This window comes from Camellia sinensis, chromosome 13, assembly GCF_055761805.1.
Source record: "Camellia sinensis isolate YWXY chromosome 13, ASM5576180v1, whole genome shotgun sequence".
Lineage (NCBI taxonomy): Eukaryota > Viridiplantae > Streptophyta > Magnoliopsida > Ericales > Theaceae > Camellia > Camellia sinensis.
Genome location: NC_138973.1, coordinates 93,654,316 through 93,666,970, shown reverse-complemented (window position 1 = coordinate 93,666,970; position 12,655 = coordinate 93,654,316).

Sequence of the window (12,655 nt, the reverse complement as noted above, 5' to 3'; positions counted from 1 at the left end):
GCTCATATCTTTGAGCTCAAATATTCTGAACATGCACTCTAAGGGGAGAACTCAACACCTAGAGAGAGAGAGAGAGAGAGAGAGAGAGAGAGAAGAATCGTGAAGGAATTGAGGAGATTGAAGAATTGGACTAGGATACACTTGAATTCAAGCCTTAGGTATGATTTTCAACTTTGATTCTTGTAATTAAACATGTAGAGGTTGAATTCATCTAATTCTTGAGTTCATTTGCATGTAATTTTCCAATGGAAGCATGAATTACTTTGAATTGGAAAAATTGAGTTGAATTGTGTGCATGCATGCATGAATCACCAAGTTGAACTTGAATTTCATGGAATTATCCACATGCCTAAAGCTACATTTGACATTTTTGGAGATGTTTCATAGTCTTACCACTTTTCATCTCATGCATGAGAGTTTTGAAAAGATTTGAAAAGAAAATAGTGCAATTTATATCATACATGGTTTCAACCACATGATTTAAGCTTGAGTTTGGGACAATGGTTCATGATTTTGAGTAATTGGTTTCAAATTGAGAGTGTTTTCATGTTACACAATGTTTTATCATGTTTTTGGCATCAACTTATAAACTTTGAGCCTTAGGAATCAAGTTTTGAGCTTCAAACGCAGTTCTGGAAATTCCAGAATTCGTCATGTCCGCTCAAGCGGGGAAAGTGTCGCTCAAACATAAAATGCTAGATCCCAGAAGTTGTGCAGACATTGATGTCCGCTCGAGCGGTAATAATTACGCTCAAGCACCCACTCACAAGTATTGACTCTTAGCTCGAGCAACCAAAGGCACGCTCGAGCGTGAAAATAAGGCAACCAGTACTTTTGCAAACCAAAAGGGTCCACTCGAGCGAGAAAAGCTACACTCAAGCGGCGAGCCCTATTTCAGAAATTTTGAAAAGTTATCTTATGATTCGTTTTCCGTTCTCTTTCATTTCTAAGCATTGTTAGGCACACATTGAGCATTCTAAATGAATTAAAGAACATGAAAGAAGCCTAAGAACATTAAGCAAATTAAAAAAAAGGATTGAATTGTATTATGACTCCAAGTGTTATGAATTATGTAGGGTCAAGTACGAGGACGAATCAAGCACCGGAACACGGTGAGTAATATCTTAGCAAAGATATTTTGTATATGCATTATTTTCTAAACAATGCCTATGTGGTAAGGTTCTAAACCTTTAAAATGATATTATGAACGAGCATTCAAATCACTCAATTCGGTATGAAATATACGAAGCAATCAATGTATGAGTATGAAATGGGCCTAAGGCCGTTTAGTGTATTCAATAAGGATGTGGGTTGGGCCTAAGGCCGTTCTCTATGATTATTAAATGGGCTGAAGGCCGTTTGGGATAAGAAAAAGATATGGACCTAAGGTCGTTTTGGATACAAGAATGAATATGATCATAGATCTAAATGTGCGCACACAATAAATGTGTATATGAATTGAACCTAAGGTCGTTCTGCAAGTATTGGACCTAAGGTCGTTCTGCAAGTATTAGACCTAAGGTCATTCTGTGAGTATTGGACCTAAGGTCGTTCAATGTGTAATGGACCCAAGGTCATTCTATATGTAAGTTGGACCCGAGGTTGTTTTGTCTATGATGGACCCAAGGTCGTTCTGTATGCTACATGGACCCAAGGTCGTTTTGTACTTGGGATACGATGTAAAGGACCTGAGGTCGTTTTGCTTTAACATCGAGTACTAAGCGTAATGATGAACTGTGATTATAAGAATCTTGTTCATGAACTCTTTTGTTTTGGTATTAATCACTGGGTGTTAGCTCACTGTTTATATTTATGAATGTAGGTGAGCAACGGGATGTCTAGCCCCAGCCCCAGTGAGTAATGAGAAACCAAGGCCTTGTTTGGTTTGGCTTTGGGAAAAAAAAATTTGGAGAAATTTTTTTGAAATTTTGTTTGGTTTATAGTTTTGAGAGATCATCCGAGGTCGCCTCACGCAAGAGGCCTTACTCTTGATTCACTTGTCCTTTGATCTTTTGCTTTTGATCTTTTGTGGTCATGTATGACCAACCCTGTGTATAATCTTGGTTTTTGTCAATATTGGCTTTGAATGATCCTGGACTTATGTAATACATACATAATATGGATGGTTGCATAGTGTGAGTTATTTCTTATACGAGAATGTTTTCGTTAATCCATATATGCACAGCTCATTGGATAATCTTTGTAAATTGTGCTTCCGCAACTTGGCCCCCTATTATTAAATATGACTCAATTTCTGACTGAGGCCGCAGGTAATCTCATGGTTACTGGCCAGTTATGACTCTAATCCATAGGGGCGGGTTTGGGTCATGACACTCGTGCTCTTAAAACTATTCTCCATGCCTCTACTGTAGCGAGGGTCACAACAGCTTTTCCTGTAACAAAATCCACTAGGGGTGAGCACAAAGTCCAGTAGAGAATTTTTAACAAAGTATATACACAGTCTCATGAGATGGATACACATGCCATGCCATGTCATGCTCAAAAAGATAATTTTTCTCTTTTGATAGTCTTATGTACAATACCTGTGAAAGATATAATTAATCCAATGATATCCATGAATCAATAAAAGAGTGGTAAATACGACTCAAGAAAATCCCTAAGGATAGTGTCTACAAGTAGGCATATTAGGCACTACCAAATCCTACCTTACGGGCTTCTAACTGGAGGGCTTAGGCCCACACACACGTGTTTTTGGTCTTACACCATAGACACTCAGGCCAATTTTATTCTCAAACTACACTCCCTAACAGGATTTCCCACCGTATTTAACTCAAAACGATTCAATAACAACATTTATTCCATAATCATGTTCATTTAAAAAGTGATCTCAATAATGCCAGTTCAAGAGAAACAATGAACGTGAAATGAAATGCCAATGTAATATATATCTATATTAATGCCTTGGACTTTCTCAAAATTTCTTAATACTTTCTCATTTCATCCACAAAATCCTCCATTGTGATCAAGTTCCACATCTCTACCTAATATATAATTAATGTATATATATATATATATATTTCAAGAAATATATTAAAATAATAATAATAATAATAATAATAATAATAATAAAACACATCATCAAATACATTTCTTTTCTCTTAAAACCAAATAAATCTCAACATGAAAATCATTATATCCAATCTTCATATTTTCTAGATAAGTATAACAACATACTATTCACTATTTTCTCAATATCAATTTCTCTCTTACAGGGGATTTTAACAATATGGGTAAATATAATAATTTCATCATCATTTCTCAAAAATAGATCTCAACAATTCATGATTTCACAAAATCTCAACTTTTTTCCAATTTCCAAAATCTAGGGTTTTACAAAAGAAAAATAGAGTTTATCTTTTTGAAAGATTTTGCTCAATTAGAAAACTCCAACTATCACACGACGCATATTTTTCCTCGATACAAATTTTGCCTTCAATTCCTCGAGCCTAGGGTTTTCACAAAATTAGGGCTTCTTCATTAAAAAAAAAAAAAAAAAGAACATTTCTGCTCATGAAACTCCTCAAAACATTTTTCTAGTTCATAAATTAAAAGATTTGAAGAAAGATTTGAGAAAACTCCTCTTTGAGCAAAACACAATCTCATAAAAATCACACCTTAATTCAACACACTCCAAACAATATCAAATAACCATAGACTTGCAAAAATATATATATATATATATATATAACTCAAAGAAAATACATACCTCAAAGTAAGAAGAGGAGAAGAAGCAAGATTTGAGAATAACTATTCACGAAATCAAAATCCAATCAATGAGAATCACGATCTCTACGTGGTCATCGCTTTTTGCAAGGGGTCTAAGCTTGATTCTTGGTGAGAAGGGAGATTTATAGAGAGAGAAATTAGGGTTTTCGGAGAGGAAAAGAAAGAGTGAAAGAAAAGGTCAAAAAGGCAGCTTTTAAGTTGCTGAAATTGCGCAAACTGCTCGAGCAGTCCTTTCATCGCTCGAACAGTGAACCCAAACTCTCAACATTTCAGTCTGCAGAGCAAAATACTAGATGCTCCCTCCTCACCACTCGAGCGGTAAGTAAATACTTCCATTTAATCTCTTACATTTATATTTTATTTACTTAAATTTATAATGTAAATAAGGAAATACCCCCATTTGGATTCAAAGAAAAATACAAAAAAATCAAAATCCAATTAAATCATAAAGTAATTCTCCCAATTTTAGTACAAAAATAATTTTCTGACTGAAATTTCAAAGTTTAACATTGAAGCAAAATGCTTAATACCTTAGAAAAATTTCATAAAATCAATTTAGACTATGTAATATATAATGAACAATTACTTTCAAAAATTGTTTCCAAAATCGTAAATTTTGAAAAATTCAATTCTTACACTCAGAAAATTTTCAAGCTAAGGCCAAATTTTGACAAAAAAACCTTTTTAATGTAACCATCTTTATATGGAAAAGAATAAGAAGCGGATCTCAATCCAAACCGTTACAATGGTCCAAACCACTCAGAACAGTCAAAGTCATTCAGGACGACCACATGTCCTAACCAAAAATAAAAGGGTTGGGTTTTCTAACCGGGGCCACTACAGTCATCATCTTTTTTACACTAAAATATATATTTCATCTTATTTATCCTTATATTTTCATACCATTTGTATTGATTCTAATCGTTTTAATTTTATTAAAAGAGAAGTTAATGTATTTATGATATTTAAATATGAAATAAAAATCAACTGATTTAATTTTCTTGTGACAAAACAATATTGAAGTTGCCTTGCAAAGCCATTTGATGGGGAAAGGAAAAACTAACTGAAGGAACCCTCTGGACTGGCTCAACCAACATTTGGGAATTGTTGGTAGTAAATTATATCATATGTTGTAAATTACATGCAAATACACTACTATACAAAAATAATAAACTCTAATGAAAAATACTGAGTAAAGTAAATTAAATAAAGAAGCTTGAATATATCGACAGGAGCATGTGGTCATTGTCCTTTAATAGTAGATTTTCGACTTTTTGAGTCTGAGACCGGGTGTAATATATTATGGATAAGTCTGGACCAGACTTACGCTCTCCGAATTTATTTAAAATGGTGATGAATGATTGAAATTGAATTTGTATAATATAAAATATATATATATATATATATAGAATAAATTTGAATTATTAAATAATAAATCTAAATAATTTTAATAATAAATCTAAATAATTTCTAGATAGTTAAATAAGAATTTATAGTATTACTGTTAACATTTTGTTTTAAAAGTCAAAAAATTATATAAAAAAAATTAAAAAGATAATAAATATCAAAATGTCAAAGATTTATTTCTATTCACTCTAATTTTTACATATTTTTTCTTAAATAATCAAAAGTCATCTTAAACATATCTCATATTTTAGTCAAAAAATTAAAAAATTATTAAAAAAATTTGTTCCCGGACTACCCCTTACAAATGCAGAAATATATATAACTGTTTTTTATTGTTCCCAAATCAAGTGAAAATAAGCAACACTTAGGCTACGTTTGGGAACATGCTTTTTTAGTAATTTTTTTGTTTTTTTGACTAAAATATGATGTAAAAAATTTAGGGCTGGTTTGGGGTGTCCTAAAAAAGTGCACTTTTTGTCTTTTTGGACTAAAAAAGTTGAGAAAAAAATATGGAAGTTTGGGTTAACTTTTTGGATTTTTATGAAAAAATGTGTATTAAAAAATTGTATAAAAAAAATGTGTAAGAGATGATTAGAGAGTGGTGGCCCCAGCCGTACACAATGCAGCCGTGTATTGGGATTGGAAATTATTGGATAATTTTTGTAGAAAGCATTGGACGTTTTTGTTTGGCCCGTGGGGGTCATCACGGGTCCCATTTTAATAATCTGAACCGTTCAATGTGTGTAACTCGTCGAACACTATGTACCTACAAAAAATTATGTTAATCGGATATCGATAGCTATCTGATTAGATTTATTTATTTTTCAATCATTAATTATAACACTATCCATTTGTTGTACATAACTGATTTGATCATATAGTTTTCGATATCCGATTAATGTGATTTTTGGCAGACATATATTACTCGACGATTTCTACATATTGAACGGTTCAGATTATCAAAACGGGACCCCTGATGGCCCCATGGGACGAACAACGGTGTGTATAAAAATCACACCCAATCATTTCTTTTGTTCTGCACTGCCGCACACAGCCGCTGCCTCTGTGTCAATTCCGTGCGTACCTGTGTTGCAAGAAATTAATTTTTTAATTTTTTTTTTTTGATGAATAGTGATATCTTTTTGGATTTTGGAGTAACTTTTTGACTTTTTGGCTGATTCAGGTTACCCCAAACCAGCCCTTAGTATGTTTGGTATAACTTTTTAGTTTTTTACGAAAAGATGTGCAAAAAATAAAAAGAAAATGAAATTTTTGACTTTTTTTGTATAAGTTGTTGGCTTTTTGATTTTTTAATGACTTTTTAACTTTTAGGCTAAAAAGTGATATTACCAAACGAGGTACAAAAAATAAGGAATTACAATTTATAGGAAAATGCAAGATTTTAATTATTAATATTTGTAAAGTTTATCATTAATCTAAATTTTTTTGGTAAATTAAATTCACCTCACCTAAGGTTAGAAAAAATATATAATTAGCCCTATACTTTTGACATAATTATACTAATCTCCCTCAAAGTTTTAATTCACATAACACTTAAGTAATTTTTCATCAATAATTCGTTAATTATATATGAATGAAAAAAAATGATATTATCATCTATGTTATACTAAAATGTATGTTTATCTTTATTTATTAAAGTGTCTACCTACCATTGACAATAATGTGATTCTATTAAAAATAATATTAGTGTAATTATGTCAAAAATGTGAGACTGACTGTAATTTTTTTCAAACTTTAAGTGAGGTTAGTTTAATTTACATTTTTTTTTAAAACATACATTGAATTATAACATATATTTCTTACAAATATATACTTATCATATTATTATTATTATAGGGTCTTGCTAACAAATGTTCTTAGAGCACAAATAAAAAACAAAATATTTGTAGAACATAGGGCTATTTTGGGAAGTGAGTTAAAAGCCACTTCCTAATTTTTAACCCACTTCCCTCTCTTACAAAAAAGTCAAAAAAAAAATCAAAACTTTTAACTATCTTTCCAAAACACCCAATAATATACTTTTTATCAACGCTCTGTTTGTTTGGACGGAAAGTATTTTTTAATAAAAATAATTTTTTATGTTTGGTAGTGGTAGTTGTGAAACGAAAGTGGAGGTGGAGGTGGAGGTGGTGGCATGGTGGTGGGGTGACAGTGATAGTGGCAATAGCCATGGTGATGGTGGTGTGGTGGTAGAGGTGAAAGTGGCGGTGGTAGTATGGCGACATTGGTAAGACTTTAGTCCTGAAAATGTTTTCATTATTTTTAAAGTGAAAAACATTTTTTACTCATATAGACTTGTTTTTATTGATTATGAAAAAAAAATTCATTAACTTCTATTTTTATTGTACCAAACACTAAAAGATACAAAAAATATATTTTAGTAAATATTTTTTCCACCTAAATAAACAGAGCGTAATTTCAATATATTTTTATTGAAATTAATACACTTTTTAATATTTTTATATATTTAGAAACAAAAATAGTCATTTTACAACATTAAACAATGAACTGTTTTGAAAATTTGACTAAATTATTTTAGATCATATTATCTCTTTTTTTATATATATATTTTTTTTTAAAAATCAAAAATTAATTTTTAACTAACTTTACAAAACAAGATGTGTTTATGAACGAGGCACTTATTAACCTTTTGTCATTATTAAAATCGAGCAGAGATTGGGACAATATACAATTAGGTTAATGTTTCAAGCTTCGAGAGCTTCCGACGCGAATGATGTGAATTTGTGATCACTGGTCGATCGGTCAGACGATCACCTGGACGATCGGATAAAACATTTGTTTACCACAATTGTCAGCTTGTCGATTGCGACTATCAATCTTTTTACCAGACGACCAACCAAACGACCGATTAAATAAATTCGAGACAAATTCAAGTCTCTATAATTGAGCCTGTATCACGACTCATACAATTAAAGCTAAACCCACGCACGTGCATGAACCTTACGTCTCATCACATGCGTGCCCTTTGGGTGTTTTTTGGGTTGATATTTTTTAAATTTTTTTTTTTTTTTTAAGTCAACTTATTCTCATTTGGAGAGATTGGATTGGACATTTTATACGTATCACCTTGGTTGTTTTTTGAAAAAATAACATTTCAGAAAAAATATTCAAACTGGTGGTAAAATTTATAAATCTTAATAATTAAAGTATTAAATTTTTTTCATCAATTTGTAATTATTTTAAAAATCAACGACTGAGATGCAATTTTTCCTTATTTTTTAGATGAGTCATTATAGAATACATACCCTCAAAAGGTTATGTGATTTGTGGTTTTTTTTTTTTATTAAAAAAAAAAAAAGAAATTATTAATGAAAAGACATACATTACATATGAACACATCAATAAAGAAAAGTAAGAGTAGAAAAGTATCATAGTATCACTCCCTGATGCCAATTAAGTTGGCACTAATAAGAGCATCCTATCATATGCTAGCTCAAACCAAGAAGGTTGGTAAGAAACCAACAAACAAAAGAAAACAAAAAAAGGCGAAAAACAGTCACATAACAAGCCCTAAAACCCAAGGGGTTGTGGCATTGTGGTAAAGCCTTGGGGTTTAAGCCCCAAGGTCACAAGTTCAATTCCCCCCTTGGGCCAATCTCCTGGGCGAAGCACTGTTAGTTAGGAGGTTGGACCTCAAGAATGCCTAATCAGCTACTTGGTGTGGGTTTAATGTTCCCCCGCTATGCGAGTCCTGACTTAATCGGAGCTTGCCTTGGGAGGTCGGGACAAGCTTCCAGGTTATAGTCTCTTACTCGGAACGGACAACAGGACACCCTGGTGATCTCCTCATGGGGCGCTGCCTTGGACCTGCGAGAGGGTGGGAGGATTTCCCTGTAAAAAAAAAAAAAAAAAAAAAACAAGCCCTAACACCATAGTAGCAGCAAGCAGAAATGTAACAAAAGCAGCATTGTTCCTCTGATCTTCCTGTCCCAACAACAACACCACCATCTCACAAACACATTGTCACTTGTTGTACTGATCCTCAAATCCTCCTTTATCCTTTTTTTTCTTAATATCAACCCTCAACTACACTACCAAAGACAACAACATTCCTCTCAACATTAGATCCGCACACCAAAAACAAGCAGCAGAACTAGGATATGATCAGATGAATGCTATAGATCAGGTCATGAACAGAAAACACACACATAGGAGAATGAAACTTGGCCCATAAAACAACCCTAATCTTAATAAACTCCTGCAATGAATCCAATTGCGGTTGAGTAACCATTAAACATGCATTCATTTTTACACTTCCAAATAGCCCACAGGGTAGCAGGGGTAAAGATTTCCACATCTACTTTCAAACTTCTTAAAACTAATGAAAAATAATAATAATAATACTACTACTACTACTATTATTATTATTCTAATCATGATTGGTTGATATTAACGTGGTGTTAAAATTAATTAAATATTTAGGGTGTCACAACTTGGGAGGACTTTGAAGCCAAGGGTTTTTTTTGCTTCTTTTATGTAAATATTTGTTGTGCAAACCTTGGCCTTTATATGTATGGAGTTTAACTCATTTTGTTATTCCCAAGTATTGACTTGGAATGATGTAGTCATTAAGGCATTAACTTATTTGTACTTTCTTCTTCTTTTTTTTTCATGTGATTATTACATGTCATATTCTATAGATTCAGGATCTATAATTTATGAATGTATACATACATATGTCATCTTTTGTACGGTAAAACAGATATCAATAGATGGTTAATATTACATAAGTTTCTGTTTTTCCTTTGAATTTCATGAGGTGAGTTGTTGTTATTATTTTGAGGCATTACAACATCTTCCACTTTGTCTAGATGGACACACTCAAGGTAAGGCCCCGAAAGAGATTTCTTGTATAATTTCCCCTCGGGTCAAGATAATATCTTAGGGCCTTGTTGTGTAGTTTGTGAGCCTTTTTCTTATTCTCCGACAGCTGTTCAGAAGCTAGAAATACAACTACAGGATCCATCCAACTCAAACCCCTCTAGACAACAAGTACAACCACTCCTATGACAAATCAAAACTTGGTCTCGGAACGAAACTCATTTCAATGGTGCACTTGACCTCTGAGTTTATAGCTAAAGCTAAACATGCCAAGGCATCAGCATGAGTGTTTTGATCTCGAGTTATCTAATTTAATGCATGGCTATCAAACTTCCCTAACAAGGCACTAACCTTTTGCATATAAGCCGTCATTCGATCATTTCTTGCGACATACTCACCTTTTAACTGATTAATGACCAACTTACACAGTAGACTTGTAAATGCTTGGCTCCTAGTTAAAGCGAATTCCTCAGGCCGACAAGGAGAGCTTCAAACTCGTCTTCGTTGTTTGAGGCATCAAAGCCAAGCTTGACCGATTGCTCAATTATTGCTCTCTCTAGGGTCATAATAACTACTCCTGCCCCATTGTCCTACTGGTTTGACGAGCCCTCACTATACAATTTCCATAAATCCCCCACATACATTCGTCATTCCTGCGAACGAGAGACCAGTTGGCTCAGCGCACTCAACTTGGCATCAGGTTTTGTTAGTCTAGTGAATTCAGCAATAAAATGGACAACGACCTGACCTTTAACAGATGACTTGGGTAAAAACTTAAAGGTCATTTTGTCCAAGTTCTAGTGCCCACTTAGATACTAGTCCAGAAGACTCAACTCGACGAAGAACTAAGCGAATGGGGTGGTTTGTCAATACCTTAATGGTATAGACCTGGAAAAAATGTATCAATTTCCTAGTCGCCACCACAAGGGCTAGGATCAATTTTACTAGGAGTAAATACCGAGTTTTTGCATCGACCATTATTTTGCTGACTTCAAAAATAGGTTTCTGCTTGTCGAGTTCTTCCCAAAGAAGAATGACACTCACTGCATGATCTGACACTACTAACTATAAAACAAGCTCATCACCTGACTTTGGAGTTGACAATAATGAAATGGAGCTGAGGTAAGGTTTTAGCCCCTCCAAAGCTTCTTGGCATTCTGGAGTCCACTAAAACAACTTTCCTTATCGAAGTGTCTAAAAGAATAGTCTACATCGATCGGAAGATCGACTGATGAATGTATTCAGTGTCACAACCATACCCAACAATTTATGGACCTCTTTACTATTTTTGGGAGAGTCGAGTTCCATTATGGCCTTAATTTTCTTCGGATTGGCTTTTATTTCGCGGTGATTCATGATGTAGCCAATAAATTTGTTCAAGCCAATGTCGAACACACACTTTGAGGCATTGAGCTTTATATTGTACTTTTGAAGTATGTAAAAAGTGGTCTCAAGATCAGATCAATGAGCACTCTTTTCTTGGGACTTCACCACCATATCATAAATATACACTTCCATAGTTTTGCTGAGTTGGTCATTGAATATAGTGGTGATACCTCTGGTAAGTTGCTCCAACGTTTTTCAGTACAAAGGGCATAATCTTGTAGTAATAAGGTACCCTTGGGATGAGAAACGCTATTTTTCCTAGTTACCTAGGCCCATGGCAATCTGATGATAGCTCCGATAAGTGTACGAGAAACTCATCCTCTGATGAAGTGCAATAACATCCACAAGTTGATCAATTTGGGAAAGTAGAAAACAATCCTTTAGACACCGCTTTATTCAAATTCGTGAAGTCAACACAAACCCTCCACGTCCCCATCTTCTTTTTTACCACCGCAATGTTGGATAACCAGGTAGGATAAGTCACTTCCCGTGTTGCCCCAACCTCCAAAAATTTGTTAACTTCCTCAATAACTGTTGTGGCATGCTCAACAAACGATCAACGACTTCTTTATACAACGGGCTGGGCTTTCGGATCCACATTTAAGCGATGCACAAACACTTTTAGGTTGACTCCGGGCATTTCATATAGGATCTGCACAAAATTGTCAATACTGCCAAGAAGAAAGGCTACCAGCCCCTATTGTTCGGCAGCATAAAGACCTGCCCCAATGAGGAAGAATTTCTCTGGATCCTTCAAAATGACAATTCAATCCAAATCCCCAGTTACCTTATTTGTTGGAATTTTGCCCACATCCTCAAGAATGACAGAACGCAAACCGAGAAAATGACAGAACGCATGCAAACCGAGAAAATGACAGAACGCAATCTAAGATACAACCTAGTATGCACAATGCTATGAAAATGAGGTGCCTCGAAATGCGTGTACACGGGCATGCAAACCGAGAAAATGACAGAATGTAATCTAAGATACAACCTAGTATGCACTATGCTATGAAAAAGAGATGCCTCGAAATGCGTGCACATGGGCACGCAAACCGAGGCAATGGCAGAATGCAATCTAAGATACAACCTAGTATGCACTATGCTATGAAAAAGAGATGCCTCGAAATGCGTGTACACGGGCATGCAAACCGAGAAAATGGCAGAATGCAATCTAAGATACAACCTAGTATGCACTATGCTATGAAAAAGAGATGCCTCGAAATGCGTGCACATGGGCACGCAAACCGAG